Source organism: Elaeis guineensis, chromosome 7, assembly GCF_000442705.2.
Source record: "Elaeis guineensis isolate ETL-2024a chromosome 7, EG11, whole genome shotgun sequence".
Classification (NCBI taxonomy): Eukaryota; Viridiplantae; Streptophyta; class Magnoliopsida; order Arecales; family Arecaceae; genus Elaeis; species Elaeis guineensis.
In genome coordinates, this window is record NC_025999.2 from 42,810,751 (window position 1) to 42,838,216 (window position 27,466).

Here is a 27,466-nt window from a genome sequence, read left to right on the forward strand (position 1 = left end):
CTGATGGGATATAGGTATAAGTGTCCCTTAGACTTGAGATCGCCTCAGTGACTTGCAAGCAACTCACTATGCTTTGGTACTGGACTAACTGAATTTCTAATTCAGAGACGGAAGGCTTCTGGGCACAGTCAAGTACTTGCGAAGTCAGAGTGTGATCAAGATGGGATTGACCACTCCAAGAGTTGGAGAAGAATGAGTCGCTGTATTTCAATTTAGCAAAACCTTGGCTAGGGTAATCCATTAGATGGATTTGATATTTTGAAATCTAATATGGACAACCTGATCAGAGTTGACAGTTGAACTCTGGGGTGTCCTATGATCATTTTGGTCAAGGGGATGAATTATATGAAAACTATATCTGCATGGGTTTTAAGGATGTTGTTCTACACATTCGACCTATCCGGTCGTCTGGTACCATTGCTAGATGGTCACTTTGATTGGTACAAGAATTTATTCCTGTGCTACCGACTTAGATTCAGACCTATGAGATCACACACATTAGAGTTCATGATCCGATCGGATGGTTGATCAACGATTAAGAATCGTTCTAGGGTTAAATGATCAATACGATTGACATTTAACCCAGTGCAAGTATTGCAGGAAGATCGATTAGCAATTCGATTGCTAATTGACTTAATTTGATTAAGCCAATGGGCTGAGATTAAGTCTAATTAAATATAATTTAATTAGATTTATTTTGACTTGATTGGATCAAGTTCAATTGGTTTATTGGATAAGTCAAGTGCAAGAAAAAACTAGTCCTAGTTCAACTAGGACTTGGGTCAATCTAATTTCTAATTTGATTAGAAAATTAGATCAGATTTAAATCTAATTTAATCTGATTAAATTAGGTTCTTAATTGGGTTAAGACCTATTTTAATTAGGTTGATCTAATTTTGGTTTGATTTCATTTGGGAAACCAAATTAAAACAAGTCATAAGATAGAATCCTAGTAAGACTAAGATTCCACCTTGCGCCACATAAGCCTTCCCCATGCCCTCTCTCTTATTCAATGCCAATCTCCACTTATTTTGTGCAACAAAAGCCCTCTCCCAGGTCTCTCCCACGTTCACAAAAGGTCTCCTCTCTTCTTTCTTACATGGAAGGTGTTTGGATCCAATCAAAAAGGAATAAGTTTGGATTTCGAATTCTATGAGATAGAGTTTTAGAAATCCAAAACTCTTTCAATTTTGTACCAAATTTATCCAAAATTTTTTTGGAATTTTTGTGGCTTTTAGGGTACATATTGTGCACCATTTTCTGGTGATCCATGCATAAAAATATGGAGGAGGTGCTCAAGAGTTGGGCGCCCCTTAACTTGCCATGTTTGGATAAGCCTTGACTAGGTATTTGACCTAGACAAGGACTCTATCATATCTCTCTATATAAATTGAGTTTCTTTATGATATTTTAGGAGAAGATAGAGATTTGAGAGACCTTTGTCCCATCCAAAAATCAGAGAGAAAGACCTTTGGATCATGGAGATATAAAAGAATAAGTTAGGATGTCTAGAGAGAAAAATGTGAAGAAGAAGAGGGTCTTCTTCTAGGATTTTTTGTTTTCATATCTTTCCTCCCTCCATCTTGAGTTTCCTGAGAGTGTCTCAGATCTGAAACTCCTTCTTTTACTTTTCATCTTTGGAAGAGTCCAAATCAAGAAGAAGGAGGCACCTGATCAACCATCAAAGAAGGATCAGTGCAGTACTAGCATACTGTGCTGATTTCCTGAAGCAGGACTTCTGATCGAAATTCGTGAGCTCGTGTGGACGACTTCTAGAGGCCGGATGCGTGTGCGGCTTGCAACATCATCCTTAAGCCCGGATCAGTGAGGTTAGAGCGTCTAACTTGCAAGGTAATAGATCTGATCTATTGTTTAATACATACATTAGATGTGGTATAGAAACATGTTGATATGATCAACATGTAGTTCATGCTATATTTATATATTTTAATTTCTGATTTAATGCTATGTAATAATCATGTAATAGAATCTTAGATCTAGGGATTCTCTGATTTTAAAAAATAAATTTTGATTTATTTTAGTCTTCCGCTGTATGATCTTGAAAAAGTTTCAAGATCTAATCCTGAAACCCTAGATCTGGTTCCTACAACAGTGTGTCTGACCTTTGTGGATCATCCACATGAAGCTCCTGGTCTAATTAGCTCTTCACGAATGCTAGTTCGTCGTAGAACTCTTTTGACAGTCAATGTTGATCGAACTTCTTCGATCTTGATCTGTCAACTCCTCAGATACTCTGGATCATCGACAGATGCACTTGAGAGGTTGTCGATGCTCTCCCTGAAGTTTGGTGAGCTCACGACACTCATAGCTCACGTTCTTACTTCCCGAACCCTAGGCCCTTGCGCCCACTTATTTCTTTCTTTTCTCTCCTTTTCTTTTCTTTTCTCATGCAGAAAAGCTCTCTCATGCCACCCTTCTCTCTCAGATGTCATCTACGCATGCCATATCTTATCTCCTTTTTAAAATGATGCAAGACCGCATCTTTGCAGCATTTTTACCGCGTGAGAGAATAAAGATAAGTGGTTGCTCATTTGAATTCAAATCAAATTTGAATTCAAATGCAAAACAACCCATCCTTATCCTCTCTGGGCATGAGAAGAGAAGGGTGTGGGCTCTCTTGTGCATGGATAATTTTCATGAGAAATCATTTCTCGTGTGGAAGAAGTGGTGCATAAGATAAAAGGTGGGCACAGAGATTTGTTATCCATTCGAATTCAAACATCTTTTGAATTTGAATGGCCAACAAATCTCATCCTTATCCATTCAAAATGGCACCAAAGAAGGGGTGTTGGATGGCTTCTGTGTGGGAGAAAATTCACGAGAAGTTATTTCTCATGAATTCAAATGGGCGCAGATGAAGTGAGGTGGCGCAGGGAGAGAATTCAAAAATGGTTTCAACCTAATTGAACCAACCTAATCGAGCCAACCTAATCAAAATAAGTTAGGCACAATTAGAATAAGTTAAACCCAACATAATTAGGCTTAATTAAATTTAATAAAATCCTAATCAAATTAGAAATTGACTAAGCCCAACTCCTGATCAAATCAGGGACCAAACCACTTCGGCGATTAGGTCAACTCTTAACCTAATCGGGTCAAACCCAACTGAATCCAATTCAATTGAACTTGATCCAAAAATAATTACATAATCAAATTGAGTTAATTAGTGATCAAATCATTAATTAAATCTCTCATAAATACTGAGTCCAAATCCGATGGGCAATCGGGTATCAAAGTCCATCGATATGAAACCTTGATCGAAGAGTCCCAAACCAGTGGGACTCTTGACCCCGATACCAAAAATGTGTGGTACTCGTGATCAGAGAATCCTGATTCTTGATCACAGAGTCTCAGACACATAGGACTCATAGTCCATGAGCATCAGAACTCTTCATCAGTCATCAGATCAGATAGGAACCTCTAATGTGTGTGACCCCGCAGGTTCGAACCTAAGCCGGTAGCACAGGAATCAATTCCTGTACTAATCGAAGTGACCATCTAGCAATGGTACCTGACATTCGGATAAGTCGAATAGTCATAATCACAACACTCAGAACCTACGTGAATACGGTTACTATATAATTCATCCCTTTTGACCCCTGTGTTTAGGATGACTCAAGGTTAAACTGTCAACCCTGATTAGATCATTCGAATCGTGCTCAACTCAAACAGTCCTGTGACTCCTCACTAGGACTACCTTGGCCAAAGTTTTGCTAAATTAAAATATGACTATACATAGCTCCTGAACTGGAGTGGTCAATCCCATCTTGACACACGCACTGACAAGTCAAGTACTTGACTACACCCAGCAGCCTTCCATCATTGAATTAGAAATTCAGGTAGTCCAATGCCTAAATGCAGTAGTTGCTTGCAAGTCACCATGGCGATCTCAGATCGGAGGGATAGTTATACCCATATCCTATCGGAACAAATCTTGATAGCAGAAATAGCTCCGGAATCGATCACGTTCAGTGCAGATGTACCCTTACATCTCATCTGTATGCCATACCAGTGTCTCCACACTCCTTGGTTAAGAGGACAACCAATTTATATGGCACATAATGACCTATGCTTGATAAATATTATTATCCTTGGTAACAATGTATCATTTGATCACGAATAGGTTTAAGGACTAAACGATAAATCCTCCTTTGTCGAGTCTAAATAGTCCTAAGGACTTCACCATAACACAGGAGTTCATTAGAAGATGAAACAATTTATGATGAAAATACCAAAATAACTTTTATTTATTTATAATTTATATACTAATACAAAAAGAAGCACAACCATCAATAGGCTGACGATTGTCTTTGGGATACTATTCCCAACAATCTCCCACTTGGCCTAAAACCAATCAGTGTAGTATCTAATATCCATCTTCGACTTGAAGTCGTCGAACTCCCTCACCGCAATGGCTTTAGTGAATGGGTCGATCAGGTTTTTCTTTCCATCGATCTTTTGAAGGTCGACGTCACCTCTATCCATGATTTCCTGGATGAGATGTTAGCGGCACAGAATATGCTTCGTCCGCTGGTGTGCCTTCGGTTCCTTCGCTTGAGCAATGGCACCAGAGCTGTCACAGTAAAGCAGGACTGGACCAACGAGGGAGGGTGCTACTCCAAGTTTGGTGATGAATTTCCTCAGCCACACCGCTTCTTTGGCAGCATCTGATGCAGCGACATACTCTGCCTCGCAAACTGAATCAGCCATAGTGTGCTGCTTGGAACTCTTCCAGCAGACAGCCCCACCATTAAGGGTAAAAATAAATCCCGACACACTCTTGCTATCATCATGATCAGATTGAAAACTAGAGTCTGTAAACCCTATAAGTCTTAAGTCCAATTCACCATAAACAAGCCACTGGTCCTTAGTATTTCTTAAATACTTCAGGATGGTTTTAACAACCTTCCAGTGATTCTCTCCTGGATCAGATTGGTATCTACTCACTACCCCTAGTGAGTATGCCACATCTGATCGTGTGCATGTCATGGCGTACATGATAGATCCCACTGTCGAAGCATATGGAATTCTACCCATACGCTCTCTCTCTTGAGGTGTTGTCGGACAATCCCTCTTCGAGAGAGAAATTCCATGGCCTATCGGTGATAGCCTTTCTTGAAATTCTCCATGCTGAACCTCTTCAGCATAGTATCAATGTATGTGGACTGAGATAAGCCAAGTAACCTTTTAGATCTATTTCTATAGATCCTCATCCCTAAGATGTAGGAAGCTTCTCCCAGATCCTTCATGGAGAACTGTGATGATAGCCAAATCTTTATTCCCTGTAATGCAGGGACATCATTCCCAATTAAGAGAATGTCATCCACATACAATACAAGAAATATCACTACTGGACCATTAGCCTACTTATAAATGTAGGGCTCTTCTCCGTTCTTAATGAAGCCATACATTTTGATTGTCCTATCAAAACATATGTTCCAACTCTGAGATGCTTGCTTAAGTCCATAAATGGACCTCTGTAGCTTGCACACCTTAGACTCATCTGTGGATGTGAACCCTTCAGGTTGTATCATATACATCTCTTCATCCAACTCTCCATTTAGGAAAGCTGTTTTCACATCGATCTGCCAGATTTCATAGTCCAGATGGGTAGCTATCGCAAGCATAATCCGAATGGATTTGAGTATTGCCACAGGAGAAAATGTCTCGTCATAGTCTATACCATAACATTGATGATATCCCTTAGCAACCAGATGGGCTTTGTAGGTCTCCACCTTTCCGTCTACGCCTCTCTTCCTCTTGAAGACCCACTTACACCCTATGGGTTTTACTCCTTCGAGTGGGTCAACCAATGTCCACACATCGTTGACCTTCATGGACTCCATTTCGGATTTCATGGCCTCTAGCCATTTCTCAAAGTCAGGTCTCTACATTGTATCCATGTAGGTGATTGGATCCTCATCATTTTCATCAAGTTCGACAGGATCGCCATCCCGGACCAAAAAACCATAGTATCTGTCCGATTGACATGGTACTCTACCAGACCGCCTTAAGGGTGCAGGAACAATGGGCTTCGAAATTGATCTAACTAAATCCGGTTCAGGTTCAGCTACTTGTGTCAGTTTTTCCACCTGTCGAACTTTCTCAAGTTCAATCTTAGAGAAAACAGTCCCTTCACCAAGGAACTCCTTTTCCAAAAAGATTGCCTTAAGGCTGACAAACACTTTTTGCTCATCAGCTAGGTAGAAATAATACACTTTGGTCTCTTTTGGGTACCCTATGAAATAACACTTGTTAGACCTAGATCCAAGCTTATCCGTAATTAAATGTTTAACATAAGCCAGACACCCCCAAACCTTAAGGTGTGAGAGTACTGGCTTACGTCCTATCCATATTGCATATGGCATTTTGGTTACAGACTTACTCGGAATCCTATTTAGAAGGTAACAAGCCGATTCGAGCGCATATCCCTAGAGGAAGATCAACAGACCAGCAAACCCCACCATGGATTGAACCATGTCCAACAAGATCCAATTCCTCCTTTCAGACACACCATTATGCTGTGGTGTTCCAGAAGGTGTCCATTGAGAGAGAATCCTATTCTCCCAAATATATGTCAGAAACTCATTGGAAAGGTATTCACCTCCTCGATCAGATCGAAGAGTTTTAATACACTTTCTAGTTTATTTTTCTATCTCATTTCGAAATAGTTTGAACATTTCAAACGACTCCGACTTATGCTTCATTAAGTAGACATACCCATACCTCGATAGGCCGTCTGTGAAGGTAATGAAGTAAAAATATCCATCTCTTGCACTTGAGCTCATGGATCCACATACATCAGAATGTACCAGACCCAAGAGTTCACTGGCTCGCTCACTTTTTCCAGTAAAAGGTGACTTGGTCATCTTCCCAAGAAGACAGGACTCACAGGTTGGAAGTGATTCACAATCACCAACTTCAAGAATTCCTTCTTGAGCCAACCTGTTTATGCTGTTCTTATTGATATGACCTAGCCTATAGTGCCAAAGGTAGACTTCTGACACATTATTTATTCTAGGGTGTTTACCGAAGGTTTGAACCACATTAACATGCTGTGATAGTAAGTAAATTCCATTATTTCGTTGTCCAACAAATATTGTAACACCATTCAAAATGATATTGTAAATATTTTCTTTTATTAAAAATTTATAACCGTACATGGCCAAAATGAAGTGAAAATTTAGTGCAGGGGCAAAACGGTAATTTTAAAACTTTTTCAAAATTACTATTTTACAGCGGAATTATTGATTAATCTCATTAATTAATATTAATTAACCCTACACTAGGATCTAAATATGATACAACAGCATGCATTTAAATTTGAAATTCAAATTTGAATCAGTAAACGTTTTACAGTACTGTGTTCAGAACACATCACCTTTTGCGGGTAGTCGATCACCGCAATCTGATCACCGTCGGAGGGCTCTGATTGTCACGTCGCAGCCACCCAACTGTCTGGCCTCTGCGGATCATCCACACGAAGCTCCCGTCTGATCAGCTCCTCACGAATGCTAGTTCGTGATTTCACCTTTTTGATGGTAGATGTTGATCGAACTCCTTCGATCGATGTGTGCCGACTTCTCAGATGCTCCAGATCATCTGCACAGTTACTTGAGAGGCTGATGGATCTCTCTCTAAAATTTGGTGGACTCACGACACTCGTGGCACACCAATCTCACTTCCCGAACCCTAGGTAGAAACCCTAGGGTACACACCAAAAACCCTGCACCCAATTTTCTCTCTTTTCTTTCTTTTTCTCTCGGAAGGTTTTGGACCTTCACCTTGCGCAGAAGCCTTCCTCATGCCCCAAAGTTTCTCTCCTAATTTTTCTACGCACATCCCACCTTTCTCCTCTTTTTAAAACAACGTCAAACGTGTCTTATCCGCGTGAGAGGATAAATACAAGAGGTTACACATTTGAATTCAAATGAAATTTGAATTCAAAAAAAAACCAACTTATCCCTATCCTTTTGGGCGTGAGAAGAGAAGGTGCGTGGCTATTTGTGTGTGAAAAAGTTTCACGAGAAACCTTTTCTCGTGTAAGTAATGTGGCGCACAAAATGGATAAGGATGAAAGGGCAAGTGATAAGTTATCCATTCAAATTCAAACATACTTTGAATTTGAATGGCTAACTAATTAATTTATCCATCCATATGGTGCACAAATGAGGATGTGGGGAAGGGTTTTACATGAGAAAAATTTCATGAGAAGTTTCTTCTCGTGAATTCAAATGGGTGCAAGGAAGTTGGGTGACGCAGGGAATTTAAAACAAGGTGGTTTGATTCAAATTGAGCCAACCTAGTTTAAAATAGGTTGAGCACAATTAGACCAAATTAAACCCAACATAATTAGGCTTAATTAGGCTTAATAAAATCTTAATCAAATATGGAATTAACTAAACCTAACCCCTGATCAAATCAGGGACTAAACCACCTTAGCGATTAGGTCAACATTTAACCTAATCGGGTCAATCCAAACTGAATCCAATTCAATTGGACTTGATCCAAAAATAATTACTCAATCAAATTGAGTTAATTAGTGATTAAATCACTAATTAAATCTCTCATAAATATTGAGTCCAAATTTGATGGGCAATCAGGCATCAGAGACCATCGATATGAAATCCTGATCAAAGAGTTCAAATTTCAAATTCAAAATTCGAAATTCAAAATTTTGACCCCGGTACCCAAAATGTGTGGAACTCATGATTAGAGAATCCTAATTCTCAATCATAGAGTTCCAGATAGATAAGACTCATAATCAGCCATCAGATCAGAAAGGAACCTCTAATGTGTGTGACCCCGCAGGTTCGAACCTAAGCCGGTAGCACAGGAACCAATTTCTGTACTAATCGAAGTGACCATCTAGCAATGGTACCCGATGATCGGATAGGTCGAATAATCGCAATCGCAACATTCAGAACCTACGTGAATATGGTTACCGTATAATTCATTCCTTTTGACCCCTATGTTTAGGATGACTCAGAGTTAAACTGTCAACCCTGATGATATCATCCGAATCGTGCTCAACTCAATTAGTCCTGTGACTCCTCACTAGGACTACCCTGGCCAAGGTTTTGCTAAATTGAAACACGACTGTACACAGCTCCTAAACTGGAGTGGTCAATCCCATCTTGACACACGCACCGACAAGTCAAGTACTTGACTACACCCAGCAACCTTCCGTCACTGAATTAGAAATTCAGGTAGTCCAGTGCCTAAGTGCAGTGAGTTGCTTGCAAGTCACCATGGCGGTCTTAGGTCGGAGGGACATTTATACCCATATCCCATCAGAGCAAATCTTGACAGCAGAAATAGCTCCGGAGTTGGTCACGTTCAGTGCAGATGTACCATTACATCTCACCTGTATGCCATACCAGTGTCTCCACACTCTTTGGTTATGAGGACAACCAACCCATATGGCACACAACGACCTATGCTCGATAAATATTGTCGTCCTTGGTAACAACGTACCATTTGGTCGCGAACATGTTTAAGGACTAAACGACAAATCCTCCTTTGTCGAGTCTAAGTAGTCCTAAGGACTTCACCATAACACAGGAGTTCATTAGAAGATGAAACATTTATGATGAAAAAATACCAAAATAACTTTTATTTATTTATAATTCATGTACTAATACAAAAGGAGCACAACCGTCAACAGGCTGACGATTGGCTTTGGGACACTATTCCCAACAATCTCCCACTTGGCCTAAAGCCTATCGGTGCAGTATCTAATACCCATCTTCGACTTGTAGTCGTTGAACTCCTTCCCCGCAATGGCTTTAGTGAATGGGTCGGCCAGGTTCTCCTTTCCGTCGATCTTCTGAAGGTCGACGTCACCTCGATCCACGATCTCCTGGATGAGATGGTAGCGGCGCAGAATATGCTTCGTCCGCTGGTGTGCCTTTGGTTCCTTCACCTGAGCAATGGCTCAAGAGCTGTCGCAGTAGAGCAGAACTGGACCAACAAGGGAGGGTGCTACTCCGAGCTCGGTGATGAATTTCCTCAGCCACACCGCTTCTTTGGCAGCATCTGATGCAGCAATATACTCCGCCTCGCATACTGAATCAGCCACAGTGTGCTGCTTGGAACTCTTCCAGCAGACAGCCCCACCATTAAGGGTAAAAATAAATCCTGACACACTCTTGCTATCATCTCGATCAGACTGGAAACTAGAGTCTGTAAACCCTATAAGTCTCAAGTCCGATTCACCATATATAAGCCACTGGTCCTTAGTATTTCTCAAATACTTCAGGATGGTTTTAACAACCTTCCAGTGATTCTCTCCTGGATCAGATTGGTATCTACTCACTACCCCTAGTGAGTATGCCACATCTGGTCGTGTACATGTCATGGCGTACATGATAGATCCCACTGCCGAAGCATATGGAATCCTACCCATACGCTCTCTCTCTTGAGGTGTTGTCGGACAATCCCTCTTCGAGAGAGAAATTTCATGGCCTATCGGTAGATAGCCTTTCTTGGAATTTTCCATGCTGAACCTTTTCAGCATAGTATCAATGTACGTGGACTGGGATAAGCCAAGCAACTTTTTGGATCTATCCCTATAGATCCTCATCCCTAGGATGTAGGAAGCTTGTCCCAGATCCTTCATGGAGAACTGTGACGATAGCCAAATCTTTATTCCCTGTAATGCAGGGACATCATTCCCGATTAAGAGAATGTCATCCACATACAATACAAGAAATACTACTGCTGGACCATTAGCCCACTTATAAATGCAGGGTTCTTCACCGTTCTTAACGAAGCCATATGTTTTGATCATCCTATCAAAACGTATGTTCCAACTCCGAGATGCCTGCTTAAGTCCATAAATGGACCTCTGTAGCTTGCACACCTCAGACTCATCTGTGGATGTGAACCCTTCAGGTTGTATCATATACACCTCTTCGTCCAGCTCTCCATTTAGGAAAGCTGTCTTCACATCCATCTGCCAGATTTCATAGTCCAGATGGGCAGCTATCGCAAGCATAATCCGAATGGATTTGAGCATTGCCACAGGAGAAAACGTCTCGTCATGTCTATACCATAACGTTGACGATATCTCTTGGCAACCAGATGGGCTTTATAGGTCTCCACCTTTCCGTCTGCACCCCTCTTCCTTTTGAAGACCCACTTACACCCTATGGGTTTTACTCCTTCGGGTGGGTCAACCAATGTCCACACATCGTTGACCTTCATGGACTCCATTTCGGATTTCATGGCCTCTAGCCATTTCTCAGAGTCAGGTCTCTGCATTGCATCCATGTAGGTGATCGGATCCTCATCATTTTCATCAAGTTCGATAGGATCACCATCCCGGACCAAGAAACCATAATATCTGTCCGGTTGATGTGGTACTCTACCAGACCGCCTTAAGGGTGCATAATCAATGGGCTCCGGATCTGATCTAATCAAATCCGGTTCAGGTTCAGTAACATGTGTCGATTTTTCCACCTGTCAAACTTCGTCAAGTTCGACTTTAGAGGCAACAGTTCCTTCACTAAGGAACTCCTTTTCTAAAAAGATTGCCTTAAGGCTGACAAACACCTTTTGCTCATCAGCAAGGTAGAAATAATACCCTTTGGTCTCTTTTGGGTACCCTATAAAATTACACTTGTCAGACCTAGGTCCAAGCTTGTCTGTAATTAAATGTTTAACATAAGCCGGACACCCCCAAACCCTAAGTGCGAGAGTACTGGCTTACGTCCTATCCATATCTCATATGGCGTTTTGGCTACAGACTTACTCGGAACTCTATTTAGAAGGTAACAAGCCGATTCGAGTGCATATCCCCAGAGGGAGATCGGCAGACCAGCAAACCCCATCATGGATCGAACCATGTCTAATAGGGTCCGTTTCCTCCTTTCAGACACACCATTATGCTGTGGTGTTCCAGGAGGAGTCCACTGAGAGAGAATCCCATTCTCCCCTAGATACGTCAGAAACTCATTGGGAAGGTATTCACCTCCTCGATCAGATCGAAGAGTTTTAATACACTTCCCAATTTATTTTTCTACCTCATTTCGAAATAGTTTGAACATTTCAAATGATTCCGACTTATGCTTCATTAAATAGACATACCCATACCTAGATAGGTCGTCTGTGAAGGTTATGAAGTAGAAAAATCCACCTCTTGCACTTGAGCTCATGGGTCCACATACATCAGAATGTACCAGACCTAAGAGTTCACTGGCTCGCTCACCTTTTCCAGTAAAAGGTGACTTGGTCATCTTTCCAAGAAGACAGGACTCACAGGTTGGAAGTGATTCACAATCACTAACTTCAAAAATTCCTTCTTGAGCCAACCTGTTTATCCTGTTCTTATTGATATGACCTAGCCTACAGTGCCAAAGGTAGACTTCTGACACATTATCTATTCTAGAGCGTTTATCGAATTTTTGAACCACATTAACAGACTGTGATAGTAAGTAAATTCTATTATTTAATTGTCCAATAAATATTGTAACACCATTCAAAATGATATTGCAAATATTTCCTTTTATTAAAAAATCATAACCGTACATGGCCAAAAGGCCTACAGAAATAATATTTAAAAAAAAACTTGGACAATAGTGACATTCACTCAGAATTACATTACGAGAATTGATTACAAGACTCATGATTCCTAAAGCTAGAACTGGAACTTTGCTTCCATCTCCAACATTCAGGAACCTCTCGCCTTCATCAAATCTCCTACTGACCTGCAGACCCTGCATCGAATTACAAATATGATAAGGGCTTCCGGTATCCAATACCCAGGCAGTAGTATCACAAATCGAAAAGTTGCAAGGAGTTATCATATAATTACCTTGCTTCTTCTTTGGCCTGTTCGGGTCCAGGGAGGCAATGTATTGAGGACAGTTCCTCTTCCAATGCCCGTGCTTCTTGCAAAAGAAGCACTCCGCCTGGCTCTGGTCATGCTTGCGCTTCTTGGTCTGACCCCGTGCTACTGTCCCAGCATGATATTGCACCTTCTTATTTTTCTTCTTCTTGTTCTTCTTCCCTTTCCCAAAGGGTTGATGACGAGAAGAAGACCCTCCCACTACATTCACCGACTCCTTATGGAGTTGGTGATCCTTCTCAAAGTTCTGCAGCAACCCCAACAATCCGTGGTAGTTTACTGCAGGCTTTGTCATTCGAAAATGAGTAAGGAATGGGAGGAAGGACTTGGGCAAGGAATTAAGGATCGCATCCTTACCGAGCTGCTCGTGCAGAGGAAAGCCCAATTTGCTTAGGCGCTCAATCATCTCGATCATATACAGTACATGATCAGTGACTGAGGCCCCATCCCTCATCCGAGCATTGAAAATAGCACAACTAGTTTTGTGCCTTTCAACGTCGTCAGGCGTGCCAAAGGAGTCGTTCAACATTTGAAGCATCTCCTGTGGCTGGGCATTCTCAAACCTTCGGCTGAACTCGTCATTCATTGCTGCCAGCATAATACATCGAACGGTGGTGCGGTCATTGAGCCACTTCAAGTAAGTGTCTCGGATCGCTTTACTAGCGTTCAGAGCTGGCTCCTCAGGTGCTGGATCCGTTACTACATAAAGGATCCGCTCATGCTCAAGGACGATTTTTAATTTTCGATACCAGCTATCGAAATTGGGTCCCATGAGCTTGTCATTATCTAATAATGACCGGAGTGACAAGGTAGTGGCCATAGCTGCTTAAAGGAAAACGAGACCTCTATTAGTACATAAATTAATACTAAAGACTTGGACTTTAGTCTAAAGTTTTTCCCAATATTTTACGAACTGGTAGCCTCATCCTCCAATTCGAGGAATTACTTTAATTCCTTAATGGGTACTAGAATCCACACAGACTACACACGAGCCCAACTTTGGTTGGTCAACCCATGTGCATCTATGGGTAGGTTCTTAACCAGTTGTTTCTCTAAACAACTTCTAGTAATTTATTTTGCCCCAGAACCTAATCAGTAGGCTTTGGCCTCCACTGAAAAGATCTGGTTAGACCCAACCATTAACATGACTTAATTTAGTGAATCGGACCAATAAATGATCAGGCCCGACTTTGGCCGGTCAACCTAACCACCATCAGAAAGACTCAATCAAATTATCATATTATGAATAATAATTCCATTAGCCAATGAGCACCAGGCCTTTGGGCCTCCAATGATCATTGAACTAATGGACTCATTATCATTCACTTAATGGGAGGCTATGACTTAATTATCATTATAACTTAATCATTTTAGGGACCTAATAATTTTGAGAATTTTATTAAAGAATAGTAGAGAAGAAATCATCCAGCCAATTTCAATCCTCTCACTGACTTCACCAAGTCAGATTAAAAAGGATTTAATTAAAGCTGGCATTAGGAGCACCTAAATCAGTCATACTGATTTACCTAATGACATGGGTGAGCTCTAATCATCAAGTGATCTAATCAAAATCTAACTTACCAGATTGGCCAGGTAAGTGAGATCAGTGGTGGGGATTTGCCATTAACTCGTCAATGATCGAATCAATGCGAGTAGCTCCCGCTTAAGAACCACTGGTCAAAACTGCCGAACTTACCTTAGACACCAACCGGTTCATTAGTTTTAATTTTGATCAACTTAGTAAATAGAGCTCCACCGCGTAGCCATGAATTAAGTCCATCTTGGTCTAGATAAAGACATGGACCCATTCAACTACAACTATTGAAGTTGAGTCTAGAGTATCCTTGACCTAATCTAATTCAACTTTTGATTAGATTTGATCAATTACTCCAATTCGTCCATTTTTTTAAACTAACCTTAGGTCTAACCCAATTATGGACCTAATTCATCTAACCCATTGACCCAAAAGTTTATGCAATTGTCTTAGTCTTAATTCACAATTCTAGACCTACTAGACAACACTTAATTCTTTTAATTAAGTACTTGGGCTGATGGGTCAGGGTTTGGCATTTCGAAAATAATTTTCAAATTTGAAAGATTTTATTTTTTGTTCACCAAATGTGTTAACTCATTTCACAAACGGGTCAGCACATTTCATAAACAGCAATTCTATTGCTCATTTCATAACAGAAAATAACTCAAAATAAATCATAAATTTTCTTTTAGATCTAATCTAACACATTCATGATAAATTTCTTAATTAAGTCCTTTCGCTGCTTCATCGGCATGGGATATAATTGCATCGGCACCCCTACCGCCATAGGAGACCCCATCGAATGGAAAGAGAGGGCCTTTAAATTTACTTTTCTCCTATGACCGGACGGCCATGGCAACCAACCCAATTAGATTACTTGCTACTTGGATCATGTATATCTAAATATACAAATTTCAAAATTTAAATTTTTGAATTTCAAATTTCAAATTTCAAATTTCGAATTTCAAATTTCAAATTTCAAATTTGAGATTTCAACCAAATTTCAAATTTCAAATTTTGAATTTTGAATTTCAAATTTCAAATTTCAAATTTCAAATTTCAAATTTCAAATCTTTTTGTATTTTGAATTTCAAATTTTGAATTTCAAATTTAAACTTATAGATTACACCTTAATCTACGCATGCATATGTATATCATATTCTAGAACCTGGCTCTGATACCAATTGAAGCGAAAATTTAGTGCAGGGGCAAAACGGTAATTTTAAAACTTTTTCAAAATTACTATTTTACAGTGGAATTATTAATTAATCTCATTAATTAATACTAATTAACCCTACACTAGGATCTAAATATGATACAACAGCATGCATTTAAATTTGAAATTCAAATTTGAATCAGTAAACGTTTTACAGTACTGTGTTCAGAACACATCACCTTTTGCGGGTAGTCGATCACCGCAATCTGATCACCGTCGGAGGGCTCTGATTGTCACATCATAGCCACCCAACTGTCTGGCCTCTGTGGATCGTCCACACGAAGCTCCCGTCTGATCAGCTCCTCACGAATGCTAGTTCGTGATTTCACCCTTTTGATGGCAGATATTGATCGAACTCCTTCGATCGATGTGTGCCGACTTCTCGGATGCTCCAGATCTTCTACACAGTTACTTGAGAGGATGATGGATCTCTCTCTGAAATTTGGTGGACTCACGATACTCGTGGCACACCAATCTCACTTCCCGAACCCTAGGTAGAAACCCTAGGGTACACACCAAATACCCTGCGCCCAATTTTCTCTCTTTTCTTTCTTTTTCTCTCGAAAGGTTTTGGACCTTCACCTTGTGCAGAAGCCTTCCTCACGCCCCAAAGTTTCTCTCCTAATTTTTCTACGCACGTCCCACCTTTCTCCTCTTTTTAAAACAACATCAAACGTGTCTTATCCGCGTGAGAGGATAAAGACAAGAGGTTACACATTTGAATTCAAATCAAATTTGAATTCAAACAAAAACCAACTTATCCCTATCCTTTTGGGCATGAGAAGAGAAGGGGTGTGGCTCTTTGTGGTGAAAAAGTTTCACGAGAAACCTTTTCTCGTGTAAGTAATGTGGCGCACAAAATGGATAAGGATGAAAGGGCAAGTGATAAGTTATCCATTCAAATTCAAACATGCTTTGAATTTGAATGGCTAACTAATTAATTTATCCATCCATATGGCGCACAAATGAGGACGTGGGGAAGGGTTTTACGTGAGAAAAATTTCACGAGAAGTTTCTTCTCGTGAATTCAAATGGGTGCAAGGAAGTTGGGTGACGCAGGGAATTTAAAACAAGGTGGTTTGATTCAAATTGAGCCAACCTAGTTTAAAATAGGTTGAGCACAATTAGACCAAATTAAACCCAACATAATTAGGCTTAATTAGGCTTAATAAAATCCTAATCAAATTAGGAATTAACTAAACCTAACCCCTGATCAAATCAGGACTAAACCACCTTAGCGATTAGGTCAACATTTAACCTAATCGGGTCAATCCAAATTGAATCCAATTCAATTGGACTTGATCCAAAAATAATTACTCAATCAAATTGAGTTAATTAGTGATTAAATCACTAATTAAACCTCTCATAAATATTAGTCCAAATCCGATGGGCAATCAGGCATCAGAGACCATCGATATGAAACCCTGATCAAAGAGTTCAAATTTCAAATTCAAAATTCAAAATTCAAAATTTTGACCCCGGTACCCAAAATGTGTGGAACTCATGATTAAAGAATCCTAATTCTCAATCATAGAGTTTCAGATAGATAAGACTCATAATCAGCCATCAGATCAGAAAGGAACCTCTAATGTGTGTGACCCCGCAGGTTCGAACCTAAGCCGGTAGCACAGGAACCAATTTCTGTACTAATCGAAGTGACCATCTAGCAATGGTACCCGACGATCGGATAGGTCGAATAATCACAATTGCAACATTCAAAACCTACGTGAATATGGTTACCGTATAATTCATCCCTTTTGACCCCTATGTTTAGGATGACTCAGAGTTAAACTGTCAACCCTGATGATATCATCCGAATCGTGCTCAACTCAATTAGTCCTGTGACTCCTCACTAGGACTACCCTGGCCAAGGTTTTGCTAAATTGAAACACGACTGTACACAGCTCCTAAACTGGAGTGGTCAATCCCATCTTGACACACGCACCGACAAGTCAAGTACTTGACTACACCCAGCAACCTTCCGTCACTGAATTAGAAATTCAGGTAGTCCAGTGCCTAAGTGCAGTGAGTTGCTTGCAAGTCACCGTGGCGGTCTCAAGTTGGAGGGACATTTATACCCATATCCCATCAGAGCAAATCTTGACAGCAGAAATAGCTCCAGAGTTGGTCACGTTCGGTGCAGATGTACCATTACATCTCACCTGTATGCCATACCAGTGTCTCCACACTCTTTGGTTATGAGGACAACCAATCCATATGGCACACAACGACCTATGCTCGATAAATATTGTCGTCCTTGGTAACAACATATCATTTGGTCGCGAACATGTTTAAGGACTAAACGACAAATCCTCCTTTGTCGAGTCTAAATAGTCCTAAGGACTTCACCACAACACAGGAGTTCATTAGAAGATGAAACATTTATGATGAAAAAATACCAAAATAACTTTTATTTATTTATAATTCATGTACTAATACAAAAGGAGCACAACCGTCAACAGGCTGACGATTGGCTTTGGGACACTATTCCCAACACAAAAGGCTTACAGAAATAATATTTAATAAAAAACTTGGACAATAGTGACATTCACTCAGAATTACATTACAATAATTGATTACAAGGTTCATGATTCCTAAAGCTAGAACTGGAACTTTGCTTCCATCTTCAACGTTCAGGAACCTCTCGCCTTCATCAAATCTCCTACTGACCTGCAGACCCTGCATCGAATTACAAATATGATAAGGGCTTTTGGTATCCAATACCCAGGCAGTAGTATCACAAATAGAAAAATTACAAGGTGTTATCATATAATTACCTTGCTTCTTCTTTGGCCTGTTCGGGTCCAGAAAGGCAATGTATAGAGGATGGTTCCTCTTCCAGTGTCCCTGCTTCTTGCAAAAGAAGCACTCCGTCTAGCTCTGGTCAGGCTTGCGCTTCTTGGTCTGACCCTGTGCTGACGTCCCAGCATGCAGCTACACCTTCTTATTTTTCTTCTTCTTGTTCTTCTTCCCTTTCTTAAAGGGTTGACGACCAGAAGAAGACCCTCCCACAACATTCACTGACTCCTTATGGAGCTAGTGGTCCTTCTCAAAGTTCTGCAGCAACTCCAACAAGCCGTGGTAGTTTACTGCAGGCTTTGTCATCTGAAAAGGAGTAAGGAAGGGGAGGAAGGACTTGGGCAAAGAATTAAAGATCGCATCCTTACCGAGCTGCTCGTGCAAGGAAAAGCCAAATTTATTTAGGTGCTCAATCATTTCGATCATGTACAGTACATGATCAGTGACTGAGGCCCCATCCCTCATCCGAGAATTGAAAATGACACAACTAGTTTTGTGCCTTTCAACGTCGTCAAGCATGCCAAAGGAGTCGTTCAACATTTGAAGCATCTCCTGCGGTTGGGCGTTCTCGAACCTGTGGCTAAACTCATTATTCATTGCCGCTAGCATTATGCACCGAACGGTGGTGTGGTCGTTGAGCCACTTCTGGTAGGAGTCTCGGACTGTCCCTCTAGCATTCGGGGCTGGCTCCTCGGGTGTCGGATCTGTTACTACGTAAAAAATCCGCTCATGCTCAAGGATGAATTTTAATTTTCGATACCAGTTATCGAAATTAGGTCCCATGAGCTTGTCATTATCTAATAATGACTGGAGCGACAGGGTAGTGGCCATAGCTGCATAAAGAAAAACCAGATCTCTATTAGTATATAAATTATTAATACTAAAGACTTGGACTTTAGTCTAAAGTTTCTCCCAGTATTTTTACGAACTGGTAGCCTCAACCTCCAATTGAGGAATTACTTTAATTCCTTAGTGGGTACTAGAATCCACACAGACTACACACGAGCCCAACTTTGGTTGGTCAACCCATGTGCATCTATGGGTAGGTTCATAACCAATTATTTCTCTAAACAACTTCTAGTAATTAATTTTGCCCCAGAACCTAATCAGTAGGCTTTGGCCTCCACTGAAAAGATCTGGTAAGGTCCAACCATTAATATGACTTGATTTGATGAATCGGATCAATAAATGATTAGGCCCGACTTTGGCCGGCCAACCTGACCACCATTAGAAAGACTCAACCAAATGATCATACTATGAATGATAATTCCATTAGTCAATAAGCACCAGGCCTTTGCACCTCTAGTGATTATTAAACTAATGAACTCATTATCACTCACTTAATGGGAGGCTATGACTTAGTTATCACTATAACTTAATCATTTTAGGGATCTAATAATTTTTGAAGATTTTATTAAGTGAAGAAAGAGAAGAAATTAACCAGTCAATTTCAATCTTTCCACTGACTTCACCAAGTCAGATTAAAAAAGATTTAATTAAAGCTGGCATTAGGAGCACCTAAATCAGTCACACTGATTTACCTAATGACATGGGTGAGCCCTAATCACCAAGTGATCTAATCAAAACCTAACTCACCAGGTTGGCCAGGTAAGTGAGATCAGTGGTGGGGATATGCCATTAACTCGTCAGAGATCGAATCAATGTGAGTAGCTCCCACTTAAGAACCACTGGTCAAACTGCCGAACTTACCTTAGACACCAATCGGTTCATTAGTTTTAATTTGATCAACCTAGTAAATAGGGTTCCACCGCGTAGCCATGAATTAAGTCCATCTTGATCTAGTTAAAGACATGGACCCATTCAACTACTACTATTGAAGTTGAGTCTAGAGTGTCCTTGACCTAATCTAATTCAACTTTTGATTAGATTTGACTAATTACTCTAATTTAGTATATTTCTTTAAGCTAACCTTAGGTCTAACCCAATTATGGATCTGATCCATCTAACCCATTGACCCACAAGTTTATGCAATTGTCTTAGGTCTTAATTCACAATTCTAGACCAACTTGACAATACTTAATTCTTTTAATTAAGTAATTGGGCTGATGGGTCAGGGTTTGTCATTTCGAAAATAATTTTTAAATTTGAAAGGTTTTATTTTCTGTTCACCAAATATGTTGACTCATTTCTCAAATAGATCAGCATATTTCATAAACATAAATCCTATTGCTAATTACATGATAGAAAATAACTCAATCAAAATAAATCATGAATATTCTTTTAGATCTAATCTAACACATTCATGATAAATTTTATAATTGAACCTTTACAATTAAGTCCTTTCGCTGCTTCATCTACATGGGATATAATTGCAGCGGCACTCCTACCGCTATAGGAGAACCCCATCGAATGGGAGGAGAGGGTCTTTAAACCCTACTTTTCTCCTATGATCGGACGACCATGGCAACCAACCCAATTAGACTACTTGTTATTTGGATTAAGTATTTCTAAATATATCAATTTTAAAATTTAAATTTCAAATTTTAAATTTTGAATTTCAAATTTCAAACAAATTTCAAATTTCAAATTTCAAATTTTTGAATTTCAAAATTTGAATTTTAAATTTTGAATTTCAAATTTGAAATTTCAACCAAATTTCAAATTTCAAATTTCAAATTTCAAATTTTAAATTTTAAATTTTTAAATTTTGAATTTCAAATTTCAAATTTTAAAATTCAAATTTCAAATTTTGAATTTCAAATTTTTAAATTTTGAATTTCAAACAAATTTCAAAATTCAAATTTTAAATTTTGAATTTCAAATTTTTGAATTTTAAATTTTGAATAAATTTTAAAATTCAAAATTTAAATTTTAAATTTTAAATTTCAAATTTAAACTTTTAAATTATAACTTAATCTAGGCATGCAAATATATATATCATATTTTAGAACCCGCTCTGATACCATTTGAAGTGAATTTTAGTGCAGGGGTAAAATGGTAATTTTAAAACTTTTTCAAAATCATTATTTTACAGTGAAAATTATTAATTAATCTAATTAATTAACATATATAAATCCTACACAAGGATCTAAATATGATATATACATAGCATGCATTTAAATTTAAAATTCAAACTTCTACAGTAAATAATTTACTGTTATGTGTTCAGAACATATTACCTTTGTGCGGATAGTTGATTGCTGCAATTTGATCATCGTCGAAAGGATCTGATCATCGTAATGTAGCCACACAATATGTCTGGCCTCTATGGATCATCCACACGAAGCTCTCAGTTTGATCGGCTCCTCATGAATGCTAGTTCATCGCAGAACTCTTTTGACGGCTGATGTTGATGAACTCCTTCGATCTTGATCTACTGACTCCTCAGATGCTTCAGATCATCAGCATCTCTGAAGTTTGGTGGGCTTACGACACTCGTAGCTCACATTCTCACTTCCCGAACCCTAGGCCAAAACCCTAGGGTACACTCCGAAGAAACTTGCGCCCACTTGTTTCTTTCTTTTCTCTCCTTTTTTTTTCTTTTCTCATGCAGAAAAGCTCTCTCACACCACCCTTCTCTCTCAGATGTCATCTACGCACACCCTATCTTATCTCCTTTTTAAAATGATGCAAGACCGCATCTTTGCAGCATTTTTACCGTATGAGCGGATAAAGATAAGTGGTTGCTCATTTGAATTCAAATTGAATTTAAATTTAAATGCAAAACAACCCATCCTTATCCTCTCTGGGCATGAGAAGAGAAGGGCGTGGGCTCTCTTGTGCATGGATAATTTTCATGAGAAACCATTTCTCGTGTGGAAGAAGTGGCGCACAAGATAAAAGGTGGGTGCAGAGATTTGTTATCCATTCGAATTCAAACATCTTTTGAATTTGAATGGCCAACAAATCTCATCCTTATCCATTCAAAATGGTGCACAAAGAAGGGGCGTTGGATGGCTTCTACGTGGAAGAAAATTTACGAGAAGTTGTTTCTCGTGAATTCAAATGGGCGTAGATGAAGTGAGGTGGCACAGGGAGAGAATTCAAAAATGGTTTCAACCTAATTGAGCCAACCTAATCAAAATAGGTTAGGCACAATTAAAATAAGTTAAACCTAACTTAATCAGGCTTAATTAGGCTCAATAAAATCTTAATCAAATCAGTAATTGACTAAGCCCAACCCCTGATCAAATCAGGGACCAAACCACTTCAGCGATTAGGTCAACTCTTAACTTAATCGGGTCAAACCCAACTGAATCCAATTCAATTGGACTTGATCTAAAAATAATTACTCAATCAAATTAAGTTAATTAGTGATCAAATTACTAATTAAACCTCTCATAAATTTTGAGTCCAAATTCGATGGGCAATTGGGTATCAAAGTCCATCGATATGAAACTTTAATCGAAGAGTCCCAAACCAGTGGGACTCTTGACCCCGGTACTCAAAATGTGTGGTACTCATGATCAGAGAATATTGATTCTTGATCACAGAGTCCCAGACACATAGGACTCATAGTCCATGAGCATTAGAACTCTTCATCAGTCATCAGATCAGATAGGAACCTTTAATGTGTGTGACCCCGCAAGTTCGAACCTAAGCCGGTAGCACAGGAACCAATTCCGATACTAATCGATGTGACCATCTAGCAATGATATCCGACATCTGGATAGGTCGAATAGTCACAATCGCAATACTCAAAACCTACGTGAATATGGTTACTGTATAATTCATCCTTTTTGACCCATGTGTTTAGGCTGACTCACGGTTAAACTGACAACCCTGATTAGATCATTCGAATCGTGCTCAACTCAAACAGTCCTGTGACTCCTCACTAGGACTACCCTGGCTAAGATTTTGCTAAATTAAAATATGACTGTACACAGCTCCTGAACTGGAGTGGTCAATCCCATCTTGACACACGCACTGACAAGTCAAGTACTTGACTATACCCAGCAGCCTTCTGTCACTAAATTAGAAATTCAGATAGTCCAGTGCCTAAGTGCAGTGAGTTGCTTGCAAGTCACCATGATGGTCTCAGGTCGGAGGGACAGTTATACCCATATCCCATCGGAACAAATCTTGACAGCAGAAATAGCTTCGAAATTGGTCACGTTCAGTGCAGATGTACCCTTATATCTCACCTATATGCCATACCAGTGTCTCCACACTCTTTGGTTAAGAGGACAACCAACTTATATGGCACACAACGACTTATGCTTGATAAACATTGTTGTCCTTGGTAACAATGTGTCATTTGATCGCGAACAGATTTAAGGACTTAATGACAAATCCTCCTTTGTCGAGTCTAAATAGTCCTAAGGACTTCACCATAACACAGGAGTTCATTAGAAGATGAAATAATTTGTGATGAAAATACCAAAATAATTTTTATTTATTTATAATTTATAAACTAATACAAAAAGGAGCACAACCGTCAACAGGCTGACCATTGGCTTTCGGACACTATTCTCAACAATTTTGTCTTGAAGGCATGATTCACAAACTGGATATGACTCGAAAGTCAATGGACTCAATAGCCCGGATTTCTCCAATTTGTTTATCCTATCTTTCATTTTATGACCTAACCTTAGGTGTCACAGATACCTATCATTTAGACTATCTCTAAGCTTTTTAATTCCTATGGTATTCATATTTTTCTCGATATTAAATACATATACATCAATATGTAGCTGATAGAGACCATTAATAAGAAAATCATTTGCAACTTTATTATTTTTATAAAATATGTTATAATGGTCCTTATAAAAGCTAATCACATAGCCTTCTTGTGCTAAACATGAAATAGAAATTAAATTCCTGCTTGCTGCAAGCAAATAATAACAGTCTCTAAGAACTAAATCTAATCCTAACGGTAATCGCAGAGGGTAGGTTCCTATGGCCACAGTAGCAACTCTTGCTCCATTCCCGATGTGTAGGATCATATCCCCATCCCTCAGCCTCCTGCTCTCCTCAAGATCATGTATAGAAGTGCACAAATGAGCACTAGAACCAGAGTCAAGTACCCAACTGGATGCAGAGAAAACGTAAGATTAAATTTTATAATGAGCATACCTCCAGAAGGACCATCCTTCTTGTTCTTCAGGGTGGCCAGGTACTGAGGACAGTTCCGTTTCCAATGGCCGTCTGAATTGTAGTGGAAACATTTTTCCTTTTCAGCAGCCTTCTTCTTTGGTTCCATCTTCTTCTTCTTTTCATCCACCTTCTGCTTCTTCACAGACTTCTTCTTCTTTCCAAAAGACTTTCTCTTGGAAGAAGTCCGCTCCACAGTAAGGACTGAGCCTTTTGAACTCTTCAAAGAAAGCTCAACCGTAACCAATATGTTCATTAACTCAGCCAAGGTATAATATATCTTATGCATATAAAAGTTCATGATGAACTGACCATATGCATCGGATAAGGACTAAAGGATCACATCAATCTGAAAATTCTTGTCTAAGATGATACCGAACTTCTCAAGCTCCTCAAGATCCTTCATCATTGTCAAACAATAATCTTGGACTGACTACCCATCACGCATTTAGCCTCAAAAAATCTTTGGCAAACTTGATACTTGGCTGCGCGACTTTGTTCACCAAACAACTCTTGTAGGTGAGCCAATATTTGGTGGGTAGTCATAATATTCTCATGCTAGTGCTGCAAGTCATCAGACATTGCACCCAACATGTAGTACCTGACTTTGTTATCTTCATCCATCTACTTTTTCAGAGACGCTCTCTATTCAGCAGTCGGACGTGCTGGTATGGCAGGTGGGTCCTAGTCCAAGACATGAGTCAGTTTCTCAGAATCCAGAATAATTCTGTAGTTCCTCAACCAGTCTTTGAAATTGGATCTAGTCAATCTGTGGGTGTCTAGTATTTTGGTCAGGGGGTTGGACGCAGACATATTTCCTGTAGAGAGTCAAAAGTTTCTAGTTAGATTTTGTAATCAGACTTAACCAATTTATTTAGGAGTTTCATTTTTAAATAAATTAGGCTCCCACTATTTTCTCAGATCCCTACACTCTCTAGGTAGAGATGTGAAAATCTCCATGATTAGTGATTTCTAGTGGGTGGTGCGGTCTCACCGACTGGCTCACCACCTCACCTAACAGTTATTGGTGATGGGTCAACCGCTGAGTGGACAACTCTTGTCTAATGATTCTCTAATCATGGTGCATCCAAAACTTGATCTCTAATTCATGAAGCTCACCGTGTCCGGAATATTGCTCCAATCTTTAGTTAAGTCAGACCCACTATTTGTACGAGCTAGATTCCTGATTGAGTCCCTCACCGTATCCGAAATATTGAGCACAACTCATCCTCTAATCTGTAGCATCCAATGCCTAATGGACATGGTTGCATCTTTCCGATACAACTGAACCACTGTAACCAGCCGAGAACAATCAACCCCGAGAAGGGCCCGCACATACACAATGGTGGAGGACCTTAGACTTAATATTTTCTTAGGAAGATTTAATTTAGGTCTCATTAAACATGACTTGACATAGTCATAACAATTATGACTAACCTAGTGGCATGGATTAGCTTGAATTGTTAGCCACCTCAAATCAAAACTGGATCGACACATATGGCCAGGTAAGTGAGATTGGTGGAAGGGATATGCCATTAACTCGACAAGAATGCATTCGAGTCGAATAGCTCCCAATTAAAACCTATTTGATCACATCTCCCCAACTTACCATAGGCACCAAATTGTCGAACCAGAACCAATTGGGTTAGTCTACAATCCAGACTCTAACCACTGAGCCAAACTAGGTCTTAACTTGATTGAGTTACATATGAATGTGATTCGACCTTGACCTAGACTTAATCCTATTAGACTGATCCATTATTAGCTTTCATGATCCCACCTAACCAACTTTTGATTCGATTTGATCAACCGCTAGACCTAATTGAGCTACCCAAGCCCGAACCCAATTTTATGAAAATGACTTAGATCTGAAATTCTCAATTTTAGACCTAATTTAATTTTATAAGCTTAATTCATTAATTAAGTCTTGGGTTCATAAACAAAATATGTAAAATAAATCCTAAGATTTCAAGATCTAGGGTTTTGCAGAAAAGTAAGTTTGATTTTTGATTAAGGATGAACGCACAGTACCCCTACATGCCATAAGAACACCCCATTGAATGGGTGGAGAGGGTCTTAAATCCTACTTTATTCTTATGATCGGACGGCTATGAGGAACACCTTAATCAGAAATATTGATTTAACTACAAAACTAGTTAGATCTTAGTTACATATCACATATATAATTTCAGATCTAACTTATACATGCTTTGCATACATCTCATATATTAAAATCTGATCTAATTAGAATGCTTTCAGATCTGATACATCACATGTAATATCTAAAAAATAATATTTAAATTAAACTATTCAATATAAAATCTATTCTAGACAGTTACTAGAACAATTCTACAACTAGTCTAGGCATACAGCAGATCAATCTTATGAATTTATTAAATTTTATTTTTTATTTTTTGATCTGAATATAATATTTATAATATCAAAAAATTAGAAAATAAATTAGATCCAATTTATATTTTAATCATATTAAAATATAAAACTTCAAGACTATTCATAGTTTAAACTATTCCTAGTCTAGTCATGCATCTCATACATGTTAGATCTATTTAGATTTAATTTTAAATTTTTTTATTTTAGATCTAATCACATCTGATGTGATATCTGAAATTAATTAATATTAAATATATAAAAATAAAAATTAGATCTAAATTAGATCTGAAATAGAACCATCAACCTGGCTCTGATACCAGTTGAAAGAAAAACCATCTTTTTCCTTGTAGGATCTTCCAGATCTAATGAGATCTGGGGCGAAATATTTTTAAAAAAAAATTATCCTACTTTATTTTAGATCTAAGGTCTATTAGATTAGATTCTTATTATCTAATATTTAATCTAAAATTAAATCTAAAACTTGAGGATTAGAGAAATACCTCTAGGGTAACTAGATTACCCTGTAGATGATCGCAGCAATGCCCGAGGTTCAAAAATAGCCACACAGTCACCTGGCATCTACCAGTATCCACTCAAGTAG